The 26,329-nt window shown below is 37.3% G+C and overlaps 1 protein-coding gene across 2 annotated transcripts in view; it reads right to left on the bottom strand.

Moving 5' to 3' along the window:
* Positions 1–26,329, bottom strand: part of COL21A1 (collagen type XXI alpha 1 chain) — a 186,243-nt gene that overhangs the window by 21,101 nt on the left and 138,813 nt on the right. The window lies entirely within an intron of this gene.

Here is a 26,329-nt window from a genome sequence, read left to right as displayed (position 1 = left end):
TAGCCTCACCACCATAACTGAAAACTTATGAAACTAAATAATTTCCTCCAAATTGAGCCTTGAAACACCCAGGAACCTAACTCCTTGTATAAGATATGGCAATCTTTCTCCTAATGATTCCCTTGCTGATAAAATTGTGGAGCATATGCAGACCAGTTTGTAGAGAGACAGAAAGAAAGAAAGAGAGAACTCTTTCACATGGCTGAGCCCAAATGTATGAGTTCTCTAGCAAGATTCAGAGAAAATTAATGCTAATTGTCTGAATTTGAGAATAACATGAGCACATTTAATAATGGGAAAGCAGTTCTATTGTCATTCACTGCATTTTCCAAAATGATCATTTATCACCCCAAACAAACAGAGATGGTACTAATTAATTTTTATTTCTTATTCATTTTTCTTAGCTCCTTTCTTGATGATACTTCAATTGAAATAATGAATAACATTTGTTTATGTATATATATATGTATTGACTTTGGCAGAAAAGGAAATTCAAATGACAGGGAAATTGGGCACCATCAGTATTTCTTTGAAAGCTCTCTGCATCTTCAGGGCTTTCAAAGAACAGCAGTGGTACTCAGTAAATCAGGGCAACTACATCAAGTATCTTCAACAACAGGGAAAGTCTGCCATTGTTTTGATTTTCAAATCTTGACTATTAATACAATACTGGTCCATGTGGTAGCCACAATTACGGTGCAAGATATGGCACCCAGTTCTAGTTTTAAGATCCAAACTTAAATGATAAATTGGAATTCAGTTTGATCCTATTTGGCTCAATTAGTTCTCCATGGCACTACCTCCTTTGCAGAGAAAAGTTGTATGAGAGCAAAACCCATCAATAAGGGACTAGCATTCTGGTTGCTTTATAAACATACTAACTAGAGAATAACATAAAACGATATAAAAATTTAAAGTTACATTATAAAACATGAGCACAGAATACCCTATCAGCACTCTAAACATAAAGCGAGAGTAAATAATTGAGTTACGAGTATAAAGAGAACAGAGTGAAACGAATTGTATTCTTTCTAAGGCAAAAAATGCATACTGTCAACACAATCAAAGTCAATATTGTTCAAAATAAAGGCTTCCATTTCAATAGACCATGATTTGGGATGAAACCACCCAGAACCAGCTCCCATTCAAATACACACTCATACCAACTCACCATAATGATTAAGTTCTGAATTTAAATAAAATTCAAATAAAATCTGTCTGTAGAATCTTATCAGACACAAGGTGGCCATACATGGTTCTGCAGCTGTGTCAATGCCGTGTTGCTTGGCTCCAAGAATCTCTAAAGTGATCCTGCAATTGCCCCGATACTTCTCAGACCTGAGAAGCTGAATTTCATGCTGCACAGAACTCTTTGTTACTTAAGGTTTCAACCCTATTCAAGTCTCTATGCTCTTACACGATCTATATTAGTAGGAATTAGTTACTCCTGTTTTTGCAGCCAATCCCACTGTCAGCAAGGCTATATTCTCACTCTGGGGAAAAATAAAATTATGCCCAAGCAGTGCCCTGGCCTCACTTCCCAGGAGATCTTGAGAGCACCCCCCAACCCAGGTCACTTCCTGAATTTGATTTAACACCTTTTATCTGAATAATTCTAATTCTGAGTATGGTCTTCATTAGGACATAGCCACAAATCTTACATTATTTCAACATATCCGATATTGAGAGTATTTGGGGGGATCTCAGATTAGGAGAAAAATAGATTCCTTTTCCTACTGCCTGTGTTCATAAGTTAATAAAACATGAATAGATGTCATAGATATGAAAAAAAGTCATAATGTCTTCTAGGTCCAACCATACCAAGAACTACTAAATATTTTATAAATACCAAGCAAAAAATATATAAAACTATATAATATTAAAAAACAAAATGTAAAACTGATTTATAAAAGCAATTCTTGGCAAAACTAATATAATGCCATGAGCATGCATGGAATAAAAAACTGTTGAGAGAGAGGTTCACCAGAAGAACTGAAATCACTCAGAGCTATATTAGTTAATAAAATTCTCCTAGAAAATATTTTCCTGGGTTCCCAATACATTCATTGAAATTGACTAAACTTTGCCAATTTTACATGAGTAGAAATATTATTCAAAACCATTTGAAAGTTACCAGTTTGTTGATCCAAAAGTATTTAGCAACAGTTACTTCATAGGGTAAATGTTTTTCCAAGCAAACTATTTTATATTTCATTTTCGGCCTGTGTGGTTTTGAGTTCAGGCAACTGTGAACATGTGTAAGTAAAGACAGAAGCAATAATTTCATCTGGTGAGAATAAAGGGGCATATTTCCTCCATTTCTGTGATTTCAGTTTGGATTTCAGGAAGAGCAGAAAGTCAAATGGAAAATCCTGTGTAATGTTGTGGTGAAAGAATGCGGCATGAAAAAATGTTCTAGAAGCTTCTCTGTAACCATTAAATCATTGTTGTATAACAAAAAAGTCATTAAAAACAGAAATGCATAATTTAGAATAAAGGGTTTGGCCCCTATTTCCTAGAGACCACTTTATAATGAAGGAAATGTGTCTATGATACATTACTTAGAAAAGACAGGATATCACTCTATACTTTTCCACATGCAATGGAATACTTTACTCCTGAAATTAGAGCATCATGGATCAAATCTGCTGTTAAGTAATGCAATAATTTCAATGTGCTTAAAACAAATCTAATCAACTAATGGTATTTTTAAATCAAAAATTTCAACCTTTCTACACACTTGTAGAGATATTTAATATCATACAGTTGTCAAAATATTAGAAGCATTTTATGTTTTCTTCTATTATATCAAGAAGTGATTTGTTCATTATTAAAGATGCAATGAATACAAAACACATATGTTGAAAGTATCATTCTTATTAGCTACAAAGATTACACTCATTATTAATAAAGAGCATAGAAGAGGCAGTTAAAAGTTTAGATGCTGGAGTCAGCTAGCCAATTATCTCGTGCTGATTGACTCCAGGCCAGGTATTTAAATTGGAATCTCAGTGTCCCCATCTTATACGTGGGGAAAAAATAATAGAATTTAGCTCTAGAGTTGTTACATTATATGAATTAGCTCTCACAAGCACTTAGCTCAGTGCTGGGACTAAAATGAACAAATTTTCATGACTTTTCACAGCTCCTCCCTGACCTTTGAAAGTTACAAAATAGATGAAGTCAATTCTTTTCCATGTCTCAAAATTTGTCCTCCTCCATTTTGAGGATATCTTTTTTTTTTTTTTAACATGTCTTTCCACCTTGCCTTTGTCTACCTCATTCCCCAAAGTTTACACTGTATTCAAGATGACTTTGGCAATCTAAGGCTTCCCACTGGGAGGCACCAACAGGTTTTCATTGCCCCTCATTCATTATCCTTGCCTCTTCATGTTTGGCTGACTTTGATTATAGAAAAATACTACTGTGGGCTTCCAGGATCCAGATGCAAAATTAGAAAGATCCTGAGCTCACCTCCTCTCATGGACACAACAAAACCACAACTACATATGGAACAACCATCTCTGAGAACAACCTGAAGACTAGCTGGACAGACCTCCTACAACTAAGAACAAAAAGAAAAGTCCACACATCGAGAGGCAGAAAAGCAGTCTAGTTAGAACCCACATCTGCATTGTGAAGACCCACAAGCAGGAGGGGTATCACAGCTGGAGAGGTGCCCCTGGCGAGTGAGGGGTGTGAGTCCCATGTCAGGCTTCCCATCCTGAGGCCCTGCGCTGGGAAGATGAACCCCATAATGTCTGGCTTGGAAAACCAGTGGGGTTACACTCACTCCAAATCCCAGCACAGACACAGCAGCTTACAAAGTATCTGGGTCATAGGAGAAGGAGATTCACTGACTAATTTTATGGCAGGTGCTGGAAGGACAGGGATCTGGTCGAACTTCCTCTGGGGACAGAAGCACTGACAAGCATCATTCTTTTTTACTCTCCTTCTACCTAGCTGGCCTGGGGGGGCGGGTGGGCACCACTTCTGTCATTCGCCATCAACCTAGCTAACACCATGCGTCCCAGCCCAGCATTCCCCAGAGGACCTGCCCAGGCTAGCTCCTTTAAAGCAGCTCCCACCCCATCATACCCAGCAGACTGCCCCAGCTCTCCTCCAAAGCAGCTCCTACTCCAGGGGGCCAGCCATGCACACCAGGGTGCCTGCAGCAATCACAGCACAATCACAACAAGAGGGCACATGTGACCCACACAGGGGATACTCCAGGAGCACCTGGCTCTGGTGAACAGAGGGGACTGCACTGCTGGGTCCCATGGGACATCTTGTACATAAGACCACTCTTTCAAGACCAGGAGATGTAGCTGTTATACCTAATACATAGAAACAGACATCGAGATTTAGGCAAAATGAAGAGATGAAGGAATACCTTCCATGTGAAAGAAGAAGACATAACCTCAGAAAAAGAACTAAATGAAATGGAGATAAGCAATTTACCAGATAAAGTGTTCAAAGTAACAGTCTTAAAGCTGCTCATTGAACTCTGGAGAAGAATGGTTGAACTCAGTGACACCTTCAATAAAGAGACAGAAAAAATAAAAAAGAACCAATCAGAACAGAATAATACAATAACTGAAGTGAAAAATATACTAGAGGGAATCAACAGCAGATTAGAGGATGCAGAAGAATCAGTGATCTGGAAGACTAGGCAGTGGAAATCACCCAATAGGAACAGCAAAACACACACACACACACACACACACACACACACACACACACAAATGAGGATAGTTTAAGGCATCTCTGGGACAACATCAAGCATACTAGCATTTGCATTATAGGGGTTCCAGAAGGAGAAGAGAGAGAGAGAAATGGATAGAGAATATATTCAAAAAAATAATGGCTGAAAATTTCCCTAATCTGTCAAAGGAAAGACACCAAGTCCAGGAAGCACAGAGAGTCACAAATAAGATGAATCCAAAGACACATTATAATTAAGATATCAAAAATTAAACAGAGCATCTTAAAAGAAGCAAGAGAAAAGCAAATAGTTACACACAAGGGGATCTCCATAATACTATCAGTTTTTACAACAGAAACTTTACAGGTCAGAAAGGACTGGCACAATATATTCAAAGTACTGAAAGGAAAAAATCTTACTACCAAGAATACTCTACCCTGCCAGGTTATCATTCAGAAATGAAGGCGAGATAAAGAGTTTCCAGATAAGTGAAAGCTAACAGAGTTCATCACCACTAAATCAACCTTAAAAGAAATGCTAAAGGGACTTCTTTAAATAGAAAAAAAAAGGTCATCACTAGAAATAGGAAAATTATGAAAGAAAAACAATCTCACTGTTAAAGGCAAACATAGTAAAGGTAGTAGATCAACTGACTATAAAGCTAGTATGAATTTTAAAGACAAAAGAAGTGAAATCATAATACCTAAAATAGTTAAGTGATACACAAAATAAAAAGATGTAAAATATGACATCAAAAACATAAAACATGGTTGGGGGAGTAAAAATGTAGTGCTTTTTGAATGTGCTCCAACTTGAGCAACCATCAACTTAAAATAGACTGCTATATACATACATTGTTATATATGAACTTCATGGTAAATACAAACCAAAAACCTGTAAGAGATACACAGAAAATAAAAAGAAATGCAAACATAACACTAAAGAAAGCCATCAAATCCAAAGGGAAGAGACAAGAGAGGAAGAAACAGAGAAGAACTATAAAAACAACCAGAAAACAATTAACCAAATGGCAATAAGTATACCTATCAATAATTACTTTAAATGTAAATGAACAAAGGGGCTTCCCTGGTGGCGCAGTGGTTGAGAGTCCGCCTGCTGATGCAGGGGACATGGGTTCGTGCCCCGGTCCGGGAAGATCCCACATGCCATGGAGCGGCTGGGCCCGTGAGCCATGGCCTCTGAGCCTGCACCTCCAGAGCCTGTGCTCCGCAACCGGAGAGACCACAACAGTGAGAGGCCCGCGTACCACACACACACAAAAAAATGTAAATGAACAAATGTTCCTATCTCTAAAAAGTGGTTATAGAGGGAACATATCTTAACATAAGAAAGGCCATATATGACAAACAAAATTTACATGGAACCACAAAAGACCTCAAATAGCTGAAGCAATCTTAAGAAAGAAGAACAAAGCTGGAGGTATCATGCTCCCTGACTTCAAACTGTACTGGAAAGCTATGGTAATCATAACAGTGTGGTACTGGCACAAAAGAGCCCAGAAAGAAACCCACACTTACATGGTCAATTAATTTACAACTAAGGAGTCAAGAATATAGTGGGGAAAAGAAAGCCTCTTCAATAACTGATATTGGGAAAACTGTACAGCTACATGAAAAATAATCAAAGTGGACCACTTTCTTACACCATGAATTGGAAATGGATTAAAGACTTAAATGTAAGACCTGAAACCATAAAACTCCTAGAAGGAAACAAAGGCAGTAAGCTCTTTCACACTGGTCCTGGCAATATTTGTTTGGACCTGTCTCCTCAAGTAAGGGCAACAAAAGCAAAAATAAACAAATGAGACTATATCAAACTAAAAAGCTTTTGCACAGAAGGAAACCATCAACAAATTGACAATGTCACCTACTGAATGGGAGAAGATATTTGCAAATTATATATGTGATAAGGGGTTAATATCCAAAATATGCAAAGGACTCATACAACTCAACACCAAAAGAAGTAAATAATGCATTTAAAAAATTGGAAGAGGACCTGAATAGACATTTTTCCAAGAAAGACCAACAGACACATAAAAAGATGCTCAACATCGCTAAACATCAGGGAAATGCAAATCAAAATCATAATGAGATATCACTTCACACCTGTCAGAATGGCTATTACAAAAAAGACAAAAAATAACTGTTGGTAAGGATGTGGAGAAAAGGGAACCCTTGTGCACTGTTGGTAGGAACGTAAATTGGTGCACTCACCATGGAGAAGAGTATGGAGGTTCCTCAAAAAATTAAAAATAGATTACCATATGATCCAGCACTTCCATTTCTGGGTATTTATCCAAAGAAAACAAAAACACTAATTTGGAAAGATATATGCATCCCTTTGTTCACAGCAGCATTATTTACAACAGCCAAGATGTGGAAGCAACCTAAGTGCCCATAAATAGATGAATGGATAAAGAAGTTGTGGTATGTGTACACAATGGAATATTACTCAGCTACAAGCAAAGAATGGAATCTTGCCATTTGCAACAACATGGATGGACCTGGAGAGTATTATGCTAAAGTGAAATAAGTCAGACAGAGAAAGACAAATATCATATGATTTCACTTATACAAGGAATCTTAAAACAAAACAAATGAACAAACTAAACAAAACATAAAAATTCTCATAGATACAAAAAACAAAGTGGTGGTCAGCAGAGGGGAGAGGTGGGGTGCTGAGCAAAGTAGGTGAAGGGGATTAAGGGTCCCAAACTTTGAGTTATAAAATAAATAAACCACAGGAATGTGGGGATGTATTGTACAGCACAGGGAATGTAGTCAATAATGTTGTAATAACTTGGTATGGTGATGAATGGTTATTAGACTTATTGTGGTTATCAACTTATAATGTACATAAATGTCTAATAGTAATATAGTATATTGATATTGTACACCTGAAACTAATGTAATATTCCATGTCAACTATACTTCATTTTTTAAAAGGGAAAAAATACTATAATAACTTTTGCTTTTTAAACATCATAAGTATATTTCATTACTATTTTTTCAGGAAGAAATATGGCTAAAAGCTTCAAACATGTAAGTCCACAATGTTTTCCAATTTTTTAAAATTCCACACTAACTGACAGATCATCATGAATGATGTACAAAAGATTATTTTGTGGTAAGATAACTCTAAAGAGAAGTAATTCAAAATCATAGCTGCCAGACCAAAAAGAAACCAATATACAAGTACTTGCAATAAATCCTTAATAACGAAATTACCAGTTTTACTATCCCTTTAATACTTTAATACAGTTTTACTACTCCCTTTCATCTTTAAGGGGAAAAAAATAACCTAAGTAATAATGGGTGAATTTATTCTCCCCAGCCTACAGACAAGGACTCAGATGGGACTGGGCCCAAATTACCCAAAGATAAATAACTTTAATAGAAAATGCCTTGGTAAATATTTTTGATCTACTTGTGTTTATAGACAACAGAAGTACCACCAGTTTGACATAGTAAGTTACAGAATGAGACCAGGGCTATCATAGGAAGGAAGACTACCTGGTAGTCATGCAAAGTTGCTTCATGTTACTTGCATTTCTCTTTTGCACTTAAAGTCATCTCTACATTTTTTTTTCTTTTTAAATTTTTATTGGAATGTAGTTGATTTACAATGTTGTGTTAATTTCAGGTGTACAGCAAAGTGAAGATACACATGTGTGTGTGTGTATATATATATGTGTGTGTGTGTGTATATATGTGTGTGTGTGTGTATATATATATATATATATATATATATATATATATATATATATGCTTTTTCAGATTCTTTTCCCATACAGGTTATTACAGTATATTGAGTAGAGTTCCTTGTGCCATACAGTAGGTCCTTGTTAGTTATCTATTTTATATATAGTAGTGTATATATGTTAATCCCAATCTCCTATTTTTTATTAAAGCCAAGAAGATATTCTAACCAATTTTGCTGTTGTAAAAATATCATTTTTCAAGACAAGAAAAAAAAGAAAAATGTTTAGCAAATTAAAATAACATACCTGAAAACCCAGAGGATGTGGAGAAGAGGACTGAGAGTGCCAGGGACAGAATCTGCACTGCCATATAGTGGGAAAGTCACATAACTGCCCTGAACCCCCAAATCTGGGAAAGTAATTTACCCCTTTACATCGGTCAACTGAGATCAAGCACGTAAAGTACTTTAGTGAGTTAAAGGAACATATGCATGTAGATGTATGTAAAACTGAAAAACAATTCCACTTGAAAAAAAACTCCAAAATCATACCAGAGTTGTTCTAAAGTTAACTTTGACCCTCTGAAAACCTGAAAAGTGCAGAGTATACTTTTGGGTCCATGGAATGTTACTGTATAACTCAAAACAAATCATGGTGAATTTCTCCTTAAGGAGAAAACTGAAAATGGATGTTTCAAAGACCTTTCTAGCTGACTCAGTAACTAAGTAGAAGTTGTACACCATTTTTCAGAGAAATCTGCAAATTGTTTTAAGTTTTTTGCAATTTCACATATGATAGAAGTCACCAAACAAAAATATTTTAAAACACCAAATCAAAGGTGAAGCTAGTTTGATGAAGAAAACAAACAGATGAATTTTTAACCTTAGTTATTTTATATGGTAAAAAGTAAATAACCAATTATTTGAAAATTGTATCTAATTTGCTAACTTCTATAACCTCATATTTTTGAAATATTATGTCTATCTATACTGTTACATCTAAATCACTGTATTTTTCATTGTGTAACTCAGCCCATTGTGAATCTTTTTATGTTTATGTAATACATATCTCCATTTTTCCTATTGAAAAATAATGAGATGATAGATTCACTTAAGGAAAAAAATTTAAGGAACTCATATTACTTTTCTATTAACCCATGAAAATTACAACAACACACATTTATTTTCTTACAGTTCTGTAGGTCACAAGTCCAGCACGGAGCTAAATTCAAGGAGTTGGCAAGGCTGCACAGCTTTCTGAAGTCTCTAGGGAAGAATCTATTTCCTGTCCATTCAGGTTACTGGCAGAATTTAATTCCTTGCAGTTGAAGGGACCAAAGTCTCCGTTTTCTTGAAGGCTGCAAGCAGAGCACCATTCCCAGCTTCTGGAGGCATCCACATTCTTTAGTTCATGGCCCCTTCCTCCATCTTCAACACCAGCAATGGCCGGTCAGGTCCTTCTCAAGTTGAATGTTTTTGACCCATTCCTCATTCAGCTTCTTCCACATTTAATTAGTCATGAATAGTTTGGGCCCATAGATAATCCAAGATAATATCCTCCTCTCAAGGTCATTAACCTTAATTATATCTGCAATGTTCATTTACCATATAGGGTAACATATTCACATGCTCCAGGGTTCCAGGGATTATGATATGGATATTTTTGGGGGGAGGGGGAGTCATTATTTTCCCTACTACAGAAATATTATCTGATATCCTAGGACCAGATAGTTTCCATGTTATTTAAACTTATCCAGGGCATTAAAAAAGATGGAGCTCATCGAAATCCAAATTATGAGGCCATCATAACCCTAATAACAAAACCAGTCAAGAATAATACCTAAAAAAGAAATCTACAAGCTAAACTAATTTGTTAATACAAGTGCAAATGGAGTTACTATAATGTTAGTAAATCAAATATAGCAGCACATGAACAAAAGTAAAGCATGATTAAATAGGGCTTGTTTCAGGATGCAGTGAGTGTTGAACATGAAGTATATCCAATCAATGTTATGTTCATGCAAGTTACTATATTAATAATTTAGAGGAAGAACAATACACAATCTTCTCAAAAGATACTAAAAATGAATTTTGTAAAATTTATCATGCATTATTTAGTGAAAACTCTTACTAATATAACATTAGAACTTTGTAAACCTGAATCTGAATCAATCAGAAACCAATTGTAAACATCATACTTGATGAAACACTAGATATTCCTGCTTAAAATCAGGAATAAAGCATAGGCTATATTTTGAAGTCATAAATTCGACTTACAGGAATACTTCCTTCCCCAAAATATTGCATAAACTTTTTTATGCAATAAAACCCTAACCCTAATCCTAAAAGAAGAAAAATTTGGGGGCTGACTGTGGCCTCAGGCAAGGAAAACATACGTGACATCAATAGAAGTTGAATGAAATGCATCCATGCTTAAACAAAATGACATGAGATTGATTTTATATTTTCTTTTATAACCAGATAGGGTAGAATGCCCATAATATTGTGAAGTTAAAGTTTCAGTGGACACAATTTTTATTTAAAAAATGTGTGCTTTATTTATGTATTTTTAAAAAATATTTTCAACTTTAATTCTAATCTTCTTTCATTGCATATGCAAAGAAAAAGTTTAGAAAGAATATCTTTGAATGAGTAACATTCATTATTATCTTTGGTGATGGGAATAGGATTTGGGTAAGTGAAGGCAGATTTTCAAACTTACCACACAACTTCTTTATTTTTTGCCCATTTAAGAGCAGTTAAATATATAAGAATGTATAATAAATAATAAATAAAAAGAATAAATATAACTATAGAATAAAATATAATTAAAATGTACAATAAATAATAGTTAACCTGTAAAATTTTTATCTTTCAAAAAATTCTCAGATTTTTTTTCCTCACACTTAAGTCATCCAAGAAACTATTGTTAAACATCAGTCTTTCAAGTCTTTTCATGGTTGTGGCTATCATTTGCTTAAAAGAAAAATAACAAAAAATCTAAAACAACGAGCAAGAAGTATACTGCAAGCTGGAAGATTAATGCTGGAAGCCTCTTAACATGACTCACACTTGTGACCTCAGAGACCAATAACACATTTGTTTAGTTTTCATGCCTCGGGAGGTTATTTCCACGGACAATTTTTCACACATTGCTAAGGATACACTGTTAGACAAAGGCATCAATATTTCTTAGGAAAGGACAACACTGTGTTTAAGAAGCAACTTCTTTCATAAAAAAAAAAAAAGGCTAGGAATTTGGCATTTGACAAGATTAGCCTTACCAGGGAGCATGTACCTATTTCCCTACAGTAAGAGTGGTTAACTTTACCCAAATAAAAATGTTAATACATCAGATCTAAAGATTGTTATATCTTTAAATACTACATAATATTTAAAGTAAATTTCCAGGAAAATTGATAGCCTAAAAACTCATGTAAAATTGAAGATATAATAAAACAAATTTAAATGACCAAATTCCTATCTTTATCTATCCTCATATAAACAAATTTAGTCTTGTTCAATTGCATATAGATGCATCTTTGTTGTACAACACAGAATTGTGAGTTTGTCAAAAATGAATAAGGTACTTTAAACATACCAAGAGAACTGAATCTATTTGGAAATATAATTTCTTAGTCTCATTTATGGCAATATTGAAGTTTATTTAGCCACAGAAAGATATTAAAGCACATATGGCCTAAAAGGATAATAAGATATCATGATTCCATTTTCCTCTACCAATGTCACTAAAATTAAATTTAGTGACATTAATTAACCTACTCGAGTAGGTGACTTTTGTCTTTCTACTACCTTCATATTCCTCTTTTTTGATCATTCTGTAACATAGCTTCAATTTCACTAGTTATTAAACTTTACATCAGACCCACATAGGGAAGCCATTAACAACGCAGTTGCCGAGCAGGAGTTTCAAGATGGCGGAAGAGTAAGACACAGAGATCACCTTACTCTCCACAAATACATCAGAACTACATCTACACATGGAACTGCTCCTATAGAACACCCACTGAACGCTAGCAGAAGACCTCAGACCTCCCAAAAGGCAAGAAACTCCCCACGTACCGGGTAGGGCAAAAGAAAAAATAAAGAGACAAAAGGATAGGCATGGGACCTGCACCAGTGGGAGGGAGCCGTGAAGGAGTAAAGGTTTCCATACGCTAGGAAGTCCCTTCGTGGGAGGAGACTGCAGGTGGCGGAGGGGGGAAGCTTCGGAGCCACGAAGGAGAGCACAGCAACAGGGGTGCAGAGGGCAATCGACCAGCACTCACCAGGCCGAGAGTCTTGTCTGCTTACCCGCCAGGGCAGGCGGGGCTGGGAGCTGAGGCTTGGCTTCGGTCGGAGCGCTGGGAGAGGACTGGAAGCAAGCGTGAACACAGCCTGAAGGGGTTAGTGCACCACGGCTAGCCGGGAGGGAGTCCAGGAAAAAGTCTGGACCTGCCGAAGAGGCAAGAGACTTTTTCTTGCCTCTTTGTTACCTGGTGGGTGAGGAGAGGGGATTAAGAGCGCTGCTTAAAGGAGCTCCAGAGACGGGCGCGAGCCGCGGCTATCAGCGTGGATCCCAGAGATGGGCATGGGACGCTAAAGCTGCTGCTGCAGCCACCAAGAAGCCTGTGTGCAAGCACAGTTCACTATCCACACCTCCCCTCCCGGGAGTCTGTGCAGCCTGCCACTGCCAGGGTCCCGTGATCCAGGGCCAACTTCCCCGGGAGAACGTGTGGTGTGCCTCAGGCGGGTGCAACGTCACGCTGGCCTCTACCGATGCAGGCTTTCCCCGCATCTGTACCCCTCCATCCCCCCGGCCTGAGTGAGGCGGAGCCACCGAATCAGCTGCTCCTTTAACCCAGTCCTGTCTGAGAGAAGAACAGACGCCCTCAGGCGACCTACACGCAGAGGCGGGTCCAAATCCAAAGCTGAACCCCGGGAGCTGTGTGAGCAAAGGAGAGAGAGGGAAATCTCTCCTAGCAGCCTCAGGAGCAGAGGATTAAATCTCCACAATCAACTTGATGTACCCTGCATCTGTGGAATACCTGAATAGACAACGAATCATCCCAAATTGAGGAGGTGGACTTTGGGAGCAAAGATATATATATATACATATATTTTTCCCACTTTTCTCTTTTTCTGAGTGTGAATGTGTATGCTTCTGTGTGTGATTTTGTCTTTATAGCTTTGCTTTTACCATTTGTCCTAGGGTTCTCTCTGTGTTTGTTTTTTTAATTACTTAAAAAAAACTTTTTTAATAATTATTTTAATAACTTTATTTTATGTTATTTTACTTTTTTATTTTATTTTATCTTCTTTCTTTCTTTTTTTTTCTCCCTTTTATTCTGAGCCATGTGGATGAAAGGCTCTTGGTGCTACAGCCAGGAATCAGGGCTGTGCCTCTGAGGTGGGAGAGCCAAGTTCGTACACTGGTCCACAAGAGACCTCCCAGCTCCACGTAATATCAAACGGTGAAAATCTCCCAGAGATCTCCATCTCAACACCAAGACCCAGCTTCACTCAAGGACCAGCAAGCTACAGTGCTAGACATCCTATGCCAAACAACTAGCAAGGTAGGAAAACAACCCCATCCATTAGCAGAGAGGCTGCCTAAAATCATAACAAAGCCAGAGACACCCCAAAACACACCACCAGACATGGACCTGCCCACCAGAAAGACAAGATCCAGTCTCATCCACCAGAACACAGGCACTAGCCCCCTCCACCAGGAATCTTACACAACCCACTGAACCAACCTTAGCCCCTGGGGACAGATACCAAAAACAACGGGAACTATGAGCCAGCAGCCTGAGAAAAGGAGACCCCAAACACAGAAAGTTAAGCAAAATGAGAAGACAGAGAAACACACAGCAGATAAAGGAGCAAGGCCAAAACCCACCAGACCTAACAAATGAAGAGGAAATAGGCAGTGTACCTGAAAAAGAATTCAGAATAATGATAGTAAAGATAATACAAAATCTTGGAAATAGAATAGAGAAAATACAAGAAATATTTAACAAGGACATAGAAGAACTAAAGAGAAAACAAACGGTGAGGAATAACACAGTAAATGAAATTTAAAATTCTCTAGAAGGGATCAATAGCAGAATAACTGAGGCAGAAGAATGAATAAGTGACGTGGAAGATAATATAGTGGAAATAACTACTGCACAGCAGAAACAAAAATGAAAAGAATTGAGGACAGTCTCAGAGAACTCTGGGACAACATTAAATGAACCAACATTCGAATTATATGGGTCCCAGAAGAAGAAGAGAAAAAGAAAGGGACTGAGAAAATATTTGAAGAGATTATAGTTGAAAATTTCCCTAATATGGGAAGGAAATAGTTAATCAAATCCAGGAAGCACAGAGAGTCCCATAGAGGATAAATCCAAGGAGAAACATGCCAAGACACATACTAATCAACCTATCAAAACTTAAATAGAAAGAAAATATATTAAAAGCAGCAAGGGAAAAACAACAAATAACACACAAGGAAATCCCCATAAGGTTAAGAGCTGATATTCCAGCAGAAACTCTGCAAGCCAGAAGGGAGTGGCAGGACATATTTAAAGTGACAAAGGAGAAAAACCTACAACCAAGATTACTCTACCCAGCAAGGATCTCATTCAGATTACATGGAGAAATAAAAATCTTTATAGACAAGCAAAAGCTAAGAGAATTCAGCACCACCAAACCAGCTTTACAACAAATGCTAAAAGAACTTCTCTAGGCAGAAAACACAAGAGAAGGAAAAGACCTACAATAACAAACCCAAAACAATTGAGAAAATGGTAATAGGAACACACATATCACTAATTACCTTAAATGTAAATGGATTAAATGCTCCAACCAAAAGACATTGACTGGCTGAATGGATACAAAAACAAGAACCATATATATGCTGTCTACAAAAGACCCACTTCAGACCTAGGGACACATACAGACTGAAAGTGAGGGGATGGAAAACGATATTCCATGCTAATGGAAATCAAAAGAAAGCTGGAGTAGCAATTCTTATATCAGACAAAATAGACTTTAAAAGACTATTACAAGAGACAAAGAAGGACACTACAAAATGATCAAGGGATCAATACAAGAAGAAGATATAACAATTGTAAATATTTATGCGCCCAACATAGGAGCACCTCAATATATAAGGCAAATACTAACAGCCATAAAAGGGGAAGGCAACAGTAATACGATCATAGTAGGGGACTTTAACACCCCACATTCACCAATGGACAGATCATCCAAAATGAAAATAAATAAGGAAACACAACCTTTAAATGATATATTAAACAAGATGGACTTAATTGATATTTATAGGACATTCCATCTAAAAACAACAGAATAAACATTCTTCTCAAGTGTTCATGGAACATTCTCCAGGATAGATCATATCTTGGGCCACAAATCAAGCCTTGGTAAATTTAAGAAAACTGAAATCGTATCAAGTATCTTTTCCGGGGCTTCCATGGTGGTGCAGTGGTTGAGAGTCCGCCTGCCGATGCAGGGGACACGGGTTCGTGCCCCAGTACGGGAAGATCCCACATGCCACGGAGCGGCTGGGCCCGTGAGCCACAACTACTGAGCCTGCACGTCTGGAGCCTGTGCTCCGCAAGAAGAGAAGCTGCGATAGTGAGAGGCCCACACCCTGGGATGAAGAGTGGCCCCCACTTGCAACAACTTGAGAAAGTCCTCGCACAGAAACGAAGACCCAACACAGCAAAAATAAATTAATTAATTAACAAACTCCTACCCCCAACATCTTCTTTAAAAAAAAAAAACCTACAAACAAATGACAGTGAAAACATGACAACCCCAAACCTATGGGATGCACCAAAAGCAGTTCTAAGAGGTTTATAGTAATACAATCCTACCTTAAGAAACAAGAAACATCTCAAATAAACAACCTAACCTTACACCTAAAGCAATTAGAGAAAGAAGAACCAAAAAAACCCCAAAGTCAGCAGAAGGAAAGAAATCATAAAGATCAGCTCAGAAATAAATGAAAAAGAAATGAAGGAAACAATAGCAAAGATCAATAAAACTAAAAGCTGGTTCTTTGAGAAGATAAACAAAATTGATAAACCATTAGCCAGACTCATCAAGAGAAAAAGGGAGAAGACTCAAATCAATAGAATTAGAAATGAAAAAGGAGAAGTAACAACTGACACTGCAGAAATACAAATGATCATGAGAGATTACTACAAGCAACTGTAGGCCAATAAAATGGACAACCTGGAAGAAATGGACACATTCTTAGAAATGCACAACCTGCCGAGACTGAATCAGGAAGAAATAGAAAATATGAACAGTCCAATCAGAAGCACTGAAATTGAAACTGTGATTAAAAATCTTCCAACAAACAAAAGCCCAGGACAAGATGGCTTCACAGGTGAATCCTATCAAACATTTAGAGAAGAGCTAACACCTATCCTTCTGAAACTCTTCCAAAATATAGCAGAGGAAGGAACACTCCCAAACTCATTCGATGAGGCCACCATCACCCTGATACTAAAGCCAAAGATGTCACAAAGAAAGAGAACTACAGGCCAATATCGCTGATGAACATACATGCAAAAATCCTCAACAAAATACTAGCAAACAGAATCTAACAGCATATTAAAAGGATCATACACTGTGATCAAGTGGGGTTTATCCCAGGAATGCAAGGATTATTCAATATACGTAAATCAATCAATCTGGTACCCCATATTAACAAATTGAAGGAGAAAATCCATATGATCATCTCAATAGATGCAGAGGAAGCATTCAACAAAATTCAACACCCATTTATGATAAAAACCCTCCAGAAAGTAAGCGTAGAGGGAACTTTCTTCAACATAATAAAGGCCATATACGATATACCCACAGCCAACATCATCCTCAATGATGAAAAACTGAAACCATTTACACTAAGATCAGGAACAAGACAAGGTTGCCTACTCTCACCACTATTATTCAACATAGTTTTGGAAGTTTCATTCACAGCAATCAGAGAAGAAAAAGAAATAAAAGGAATCCAAATAGGAAAAGAAGAGGTAAGTCTGTCACTGTTTGCAGATGACATGATGCTATACATAGAGAATCCTAAAGATGCTACCAGAAAACTACTAGAGCTAATCAATGAATTTGGTAAAGTAGCAGGATACAAAATTAATGCACAGAAATCTTTAGCATTCCTATATACTAATGATGAAAAATCTGAAAGTGAAATGAAGGAAACACTCCCATTTACCATTGCAACAAAAAGAATAAAATATCTAGGAATAGACCTACCCAAGGAGACAAAAGACCTGTATGCAGAAAATTATAAGACACTGATGAAAGAAATTAAGGATGATACAAATAGATGGAGAGATATACCATGTTCTTGGATTGGAAGAATCAACATTGTGAAAATGAGTATAGTACCCAAAGCAATTTACAGATTCAATGCAATCCCTATCAAACTACCTCTGGCATTTTTCACAGAACTAAAACAAAAAATTTCACAATTTGTATGGAAACACAAAAGACCCTGAAAAGCCAAAGCAATCTTGAGAAAGAAAAACGGAGCTGGAGGAATCTGGCTCCCTGACTTCAGACTATACTACAAAGCTACAGTAATCAAAACAGTATGGTACTAGCACAAAAACAGAAATACAGATCAATGGAACAGGATAGAAAGCCCAGAGATAAACCCATGCACATATGGTCACCTTATCTTTGATAAAGGAGGCAAGAATATACAGTGGAGAAAAGACAGCCTCTTCAATAAGTGGTGGTGGGAAAACTATATAGCTACATGTAAAACAATGAAATTAGAACACTCCCTAACACCATACACAAAAATAAACTCAAAATGGATTAAAGACCTAAATGTAAGGCCAGACACTATCAAACTCTTAGAGGAAAGCATAAGCAGAACACTCTATGACATAAATCACAGCAAGATCCTTTTTGACCCACCTCCTAGAGAAATGGAAATAAAAACAAAAATAAATGGGACCTAATGAAACGTCAAAGCTTTTGCACAGCAAAGGAAACCATAAACAAGACGAAAAGACAACCCTCAGAATGGGAGAAAGTATTTGCAAATGAAGCAACTGACAAAGGATTAATCTCCAAAATTTACAAGCAGCTCATGCAGATCAGTATCAAAAAAACAAACAACCCAATCCAAAAATGGGCAGAAAACCTAAATAGACATTTCTTCAAAGAAGATATACAGGTTGCCAACAAACGCATGAAAGAATGCTCAACATCATTAATCATTAGAGAAATACAAATCAAAACTACAATGAGATATCATCTCACACCGGTCAGTATGGCCATCATCAAAAAGTCTACAAACAATAAATGCTGTACAGGGTGTGGAGAAAAGGGAACCCTCTTGCACTGTTGGTGGGAATGTAAATTGATACAGCCATGATGGAGAACAGTATGGAGGTTCCTTAAAAAACTAAAAATAGAGCTACCATATGACCTAGCAATCCCACTACTGGGCATATACCCTGAGAAAACCAGAATTCAAAAAGAGTCATGTACCAAAATGTTCATTGCATCTCTATTTACAATATCCAGGACATGGAAGCCACCTAAGTGTCCATCAACAGATGAATGGATAAAGAAGATGTGGCATATATATACAGTAGAATATTACTCAGCCATAAAAAGAAACGAAATTGAGTTATTTGTAGTGAGGTGGATGGACCTATAATCTGTCATAAAGAGTGAAGTCAGAAAGAGAAAAACAAATACCGTATGCTAACATATATATATATGTTATATATGGAATCTAAGGGGAAAAAAAGGTCATGAAGAACCTAGGGGCAAGATGGGAATGAAGACACAGACCTACTAGAGAATGGACTTGAGGATATGGGGAGGGGGAAGGGTAAGCTGTGACAAAGTGAGAGAGTGGCATGGACATATATACACTACCAAACGTAAAGTAGATAGCAAGTGGGAAGCAGCCGCATAGCACAGGGAGATCAGCTCAGTGCTTTGTGACCACCTAGGGGGGTGGGATATGGAGGGTGGGAGGGAGGGAGATGCAAGAGGGAAGAGGTATGGGAACATATGTATATGTATAACTGATTCACTTTGTTTTAAAGCAGAAACTAACACACCATTGTAAAGCAATTATACTGCAATAAAGATGTTAAAAAAAAAAACCAAAAAAAAACAATGCAGTTTCCTGTGATTCAATCCCTGATTCTGAATCATTAGGATGGGGATGGGCCCAGGAAACTGAATTTTAATAGCCACCTCTGGTGATTCTGGCTAAAGTTCTCTGAATCACAGTGCTCTCTATTTTTTTTAAGACTCTCTTGAAAATTATTTGTGTTGAGGGTTAAGCTAGGATAGTTATCAAGGTGTTTTCTTGTTTGATTTATAATTTTCTACCAATTGAATTTTCTTATAATTTACGTATGCCTCTGGTTAAAAACTACTACAGTTCATTTTCCTGCCAGTCTTTAAACCTTCATCAAAAATCTTAATAGTCTGCCTTTCATGATTCACTTCACTTGTCTTTTTTTTTTTTTTTTTTTTTTTTTGCGGTATGCAGGCCTCTCACTGTTGTGGTCTCTTCCGTTGCGGAGTACAGGCTCCGGATGCGCAGCCTCAGCGGCCATGGCTCACGGGCCCAGCCGCTCTGCGGCATGTGGGATCTTCCCGGACCGGGGCACGAACCCGTGTCCCCTGCATCGGCAGACGGACTCCCAACCACTGTGCCACCAGGGAAGCCCTTAACTTCACTTGTCTTTAATGGCTTTTAAGAGTCTTAATCCACTGTAGGATTTTGATATACACCTCTGTACAGTATGTTTCTTGAGTGAATTTTCTACTTCTCTAACTGGAGAATAAATGTCCCATCCAAAACTACCTGGTACAATGTTGTACATTCTGTGATTGTTCAGCAAATATTAGCACCTGACTACACGTCTCAGTAAGAATCTGCAACAATTTTAAAGCTCTCTACTGGCGGTTTCAATCCCTTTTTGAGATACATTGTTCAGAAGTTCTTCACATTTCACCTAAATCCACCAAGTAAGTGCCTTCTTTTTATGTAGACAGCAGAAAGGAAGAAAATTCTATCAGAACAAAGAAATTATTCGTAGTTCTTAGAACAAATAAATCATCATTCAACTCCTTTCCCCTGGTTTAATTTTAGTTCATCAAATTACTCTTTATATTTCATTTGCAAGAAATATTTTCATTGAAAAAGTCTAGTGCCTATGTTCTAATTGCTTACTAAAAGAAATTTATATTCTATCTCGTGTTGATAATTTCCATTGGATTAAATTCATTGTGAACCATTAGAGTACTACAGGACTTCTGGAATGTATTCATAAATACTAGTCTACTCGTGATTAATATAATCTTTTGTTAAAACATACCATGTTTGTTTTTTTTCTACAACCCCCAAAGTGTGTATCTTTGCCAAAAGCATTTCAAAGCTGTAATCTTTTAAAGAAACGAGTAACACACCTATGACTTAACTATTTCTACTTCAAAAAATGGAACACTTCAGTTCAGTATTCAAAGTTACAAAAGTCATTTTATAGATATCTAAGTATCTAGAACTATTGGCAATCAGTTACCTAATTATTAGATGCCTCCCTGATTCTCAGAAATAAAAATGTATTTTGATATAAGCAAAAATTTTCAAGTGCTCTTTCCCAGAAATTCCCCATCTGTGTTTTTACATCACTTAAACACACCTAGAACATCAGTGATTTTCTGCTGTCAACTTTCAAAGGCATCAAACATTTGTGTAGTGTTCAGTGTGGTACACACTGAAGCATTTTGAAAATATTTTTTAAACATAAAAACCAAGAAAGAGATCTTTAGAATGAAACAATCTAGTTACCAAAGGGTACATTAATCAAATCATATAAAAAAACATAATTTCCACACTCATGAAAGTAGATTGAGTGCAAAACTTTCTAATTTCATCTGCTAACATAGCCATCTATATGGATCATGAACCGAGTATTAAAATAAAATATGACTTGTCTTGAACAACACTGTTTTGTTAATTCTGTATTTTCATGTTTTGAAAATGGAGAACGTATTTGGACTGATTCAAGAATATCATATAAGGACCTTATACCAAAGGTTTTTAATGAAAGTGTGCAAAACCACCCCTGGCCCCCATATGACTACAGAACATAATTTTAAAGTTGAAGTCCTAAAAGCTTGAAATCTAGACTCAATATCTTGTACCAATTTTCCTCTCACCCACTCTCTTCAAAACAGAGATGGGCATCATCAATCCCCATGCCAACGGGAACACAGAGCCCCTGGAAGCAGCAATAACATTCTATTGACTCAGAGGATATGTCACCTGTTCTGAGAATTAATCATGCATCATTTTATACGTTCGATTGAATTAATTCCTCTTGTCATTTCAAGGTTCAATAAAGCCTCTTTCAAATTACAAAGAAATGAATAAAGAAGATTCATATAAGTATTCCTTTAATGCTTATTAATGGTTTTACAATGATCACAGTTAAAAAGATTTCTTCAGAACAACAGTAAAACAATGATCAGTACCATAGGCACTGAGCTTCTAAATTTAAAATCCATGATGTTGCTTTTTAAAGTCATTTGATGGTGGTCTGCTTTTACTATATCAATAAAATCATTCATGGTAGAAAAGAAACAAATCCATAAGTAAACCTAGTGGGACTTGATTAATTTGTACAGATAATGGGCCAACAGTTACTTAGTAAGGTTAAAGAAAAACATATAATATTTTTGCAGTCATGACAATGCCAAATGCCATGCTTTGGGAGACCAAAAAGTTGTAGATATTGCTTACAAATGTAGTCACTCCTGTAAATAAACTGGATATTTACACTGTTTAATTCAAAATGCATTCTAAGAGTTATTCTCAATCAGGTTTTAAAACATAACCCTGGAACTAGCATTATTACAATAATAAATACAATTGAATTTTCCAAATTTTCTTAGTTGTTAAATGTGGGCTGCCTTCACACTAAGTGCCATATGAAATTCCTAATGGCAGATATCAGGTTAAGGTTCTTTCACTCAACACATACGGAGGATGTGCCCCTCCTGGTTCCTGAAAGAGGAGTGGGAAAAAAAATCTTACAAACATGTACCGACTTTAAAAAGCTTGCCATACAATTGCAAATCAAATAGGAACAGCATCACAACTAGTGGGGCTTCTTCCTCCTAACTTTCTCCTCAATCGAAATAAAAAAATACAGTGAAGTGGGTAAATAAAGACACCTCCACAAAGCTAGTGTAACAAAGTGGATTATTCCACGTGGGAAACCACCACAGCAAGTCAACATTGACTTCCCCCAAGGATTTTATGCCTTTGACCTCTATGCATAACATGGCATATCACATAATTGCACCATAGAAAAGGTGATTAAACAAAAGATCTACTTGTCTCTTAACTAAATGACGACTTAAACTGCCTCAGTAGTTGACACACACCATAAAGACAAGTGTAAGCTATGGTTTAGAAAGGCATGCCTTTCTAAAGACTTTGAAAGGCATGAGGAGAAGGAAACAAAAGCCTCTATGAGCCAATGTCCTCAAATACAGTACAGTGATCCCCACATCTGCATCCCTGGAAAAATGATACAGCAAAAGTGTCCAAAATAAAATGACTTAAGGCATCCTTAACTAAGAAAGATGTGCTCACCTCTATAGGTCCAGGAAATGTGGCATCCTTTCTCTCTTCATGGGGCTCCAGGGATCTCAGCTCCAAGAGTAGAACCCAAGTCCTGCCTACAAGTCTTCACCATGAGTCATCATGCCCTGTGCACAGTGGGCGGGCTGGTGATCAGAAAACTAGGGATTGGGCTTCCCTGGTGGCGCAGTGGTTGAGAGTCTGCCTGCGGATGCAGGGGACACGGGTTCGTGCCCCGGTCCGGGAAGATTCCACATGCCGCGGAGCGGCTGGGCCCGTGAGCGAGGGCCGCTGAGCCTGCGCGTCCGGAGCCTGTGCTCCACAACGGGATAGGCCACAACAGTGAGAGGCCCACGTACCACCAAAAAAAAAAAAAAAAAGGAAAATAAAAAAAGAAAACTAGGGATCTGATGGATCAGACGCCTGAGAAGAAATGCTACACTAAACACAGGACGTCATCGGGCTTGGACCAGCATAGAACAGCTATGATGAACATCAGGGGAAATGATGACAGTTCAGGTAACTTGGTCAACAACCACTGGCCCAAGCCAAGTAGCTGTTCAATGTGATAATTTGGTTGATAAGCGGATTTGATCAAAAATGAATGTGTGCAGTTATTGTTTTACAACTATGAGTAAATTTGGTGTGCTGCTGCTCCTGTATTGCCCTGTCTCCCCATCCACCTAACTGCACAAGGTAAAATCAGAATGATTTTGCAAGTTAGGAAGACACATTTCCAACAACTGAGCATTCCTTGAAGCAATCTGATGGTTCTCCATTCCTTGGCACAAAAATGGAAATGCAGTCTGACAAGCTTAATATGTTTGAAAAACAAAGAAACACTGCCCAACACTCAAAAGCCATGCCTTAATTTTTAAGTAATGTATTACAAAAGCAATAGCATGCTCACAGGAGAAAATAAAACACAGACAAGCAAAAAATGGAACATAACAGACATCAAAAAGCAACATGGCTGGAAATAAGCAAAGTAACCAAAACATGATTAAACCACGTTTGCCATGTAGATCCTTCCTTATGCATACATATTCATAGAGTATTATATTTTTACATGACAGTTTACATACCTAATACATTAAGTATCAGACATTTAAGTTGTTCCAATTTTGCAATATGATGAATAATAGTACAGAGAAGACATATGGGCTAAAAGTTACTAAATAGAATAATGCAAAGATGTAGAAAAATACGAAGTGGACAAAAAAAGCTTTGCAAAACATGACAGTTTAACAAACTGATGAATCAGAAAATATTAGTGATTGAGGAGTCTCACATTTAACCAAATTGTCATTTAAACCTGCTTATCTACTTGCTTTAAGTCCAAATATTTTTGATCAACACATGTGCTACAAAGAGTTTGATATGTATCAGTAGGACTCAGAGGCTTTTTACATAGATTCATTACATAAATGATTGTTAAAGATTAGACTAGATGAGAAGCCCAGTGTACTCGTCTACCATGGCTGCTGTAAAAAGTTTCCAGAAACTTGGTAGCTTAAAGCAACAGAATGTTATTCTCTCACAGCTCTGGAGGATGGAAATCTGTACTCCCCCAGAGGCTCTAGGGGAGAATCCATCCCTTGCCTTTTCTGCCTTCTGGCAGCATTCCTTGACTTGCAGCCACATCACTCCAATTTCACTGCCTCCTCTGAGAAACCTCAGTTCTGCTCTTAAGGACTTTCAACTGATTAGATCAGCCTCCCTTCAGACAAGCCAGGATAATCTCCCCAAGACCCTTAATTTAATCACATCTGCAAATATTCTTTGTTCAAATATGATAACATTTATCAGTTTTAGTCATTGGGATCTGATATCCTGGTGGGGGGAACACTTTTCAACCTACTACACCTAGTATTCACAGAAATTCTTCTAAAACTGTCTTGAATCTGACCATTTCTCATCGGAACTATATTAGTCCCCATGTTTCCATGTCTACTCTAAGGATGCAAAGTATAGGCCTCGTATTTGAATGCCTTTGCTATTGTCTCACGTGAAAATATCATAGGATCACCTCCCCAGACGAAATTAATTCCTTTTGCTCTATTTCTTGTTTATTCCTTGGTCTTCCTGTGCCTCCATCCACACAGCAAGACTTTGAGAGTCATCTTTTTTCATGTTACCCACATCCAATCGATCCCTGAGCTCTGCTGATGCTTTTTTAGTTCATTTCAGATCAGTCCCACTCTCCCTTTCCCAACTCTGAATATTCTTGCCTTAGCTGGAGGTGGAGGTGGCAGGGCTCAGCTGGCCTGCTGCTGGGCTCTGCCCTCCACATCTGCCCCCCTTTACCCATTCTCTTTTCTGCTGTCAAGTGACCTCTCTAAAACTTTCTAAATCTGAACACCTCGCTTCCCTACTTAGACCCTTTGAATGCCTCCAATTACTCTCAGATTTAAGTCCAAATAGCACAGACATACAAGGCCTTTCTTGATTTGGCCTCTCCCTAACCCTGTAACCTCATCTAGTATTTCTATCCCACCCCCTCCATCTATCCTAAGCAATTTGACGTAATTTCAGTTTTCCCAAAGTATCACGATTTCTTTCATTTCTGTATTTTGGAACATGTTACAGGTTTCTGCCTTAGGGGGCAAACAAGAAGACAACTCCTATTTATACTCCACAATTTGGCTAAGAGAACATCTTGTTTAAGAATGTATCCTTATACTTTTTAAATAGGTAAATTTTATACAGTAGTATGTGAATCATATCTCAATAAATGGTTATTAAACAAGAAGAATGCATCCTTTTCAATGATGTACCAAAACTCATTTAGCATCATATACATCTCCTACAACTTTGCAAGCCTCCCGCACCTCCCTCTATAACAATTATACAATATTTGCATCTATTGGCACATCTGACTCCTGAGGGCAGGACCCTGAAAAATTCATCTTCATTTTCTCCTCAATTAATATAATGTCTGGCACAAAGCAGACAGTAAATGCTTATTGAATGAATGACTAAAAGATTATAATCCTTAAACACAGTGATACACAGTTGAAATAAATTCTAATAAATCCAGCAAGTGTTAGAACTGAGTTTATCACCTGGATTGAAGTCAACTGGGTATCATTTGTCACTTAGAATGTAAATTACCCTAAGGACTAAATTACTCTTAGGATTGACCAATAGCAGCCTTTAAATTTCAAAGCACAGGCATGTACATGTAATTGTGCTTTAAAGCAATGTAATCATTTCCCAATGAAATACATCCTTTG

This window comes from Lagenorhynchus albirostris, chromosome 10, assembly GCF_949774975.1.
Source record: "Lagenorhynchus albirostris chromosome 10, mLagAlb1.1, whole genome shotgun sequence".
Lineage (NCBI taxonomy): Eukaryota > Metazoa > Chordata > Mammalia > Artiodactyla > Delphinidae > Lagenorhynchus > Lagenorhynchus albirostris.
This window is presented reverse-complemented; position numbering and strand designations above follow the sequence as displayed.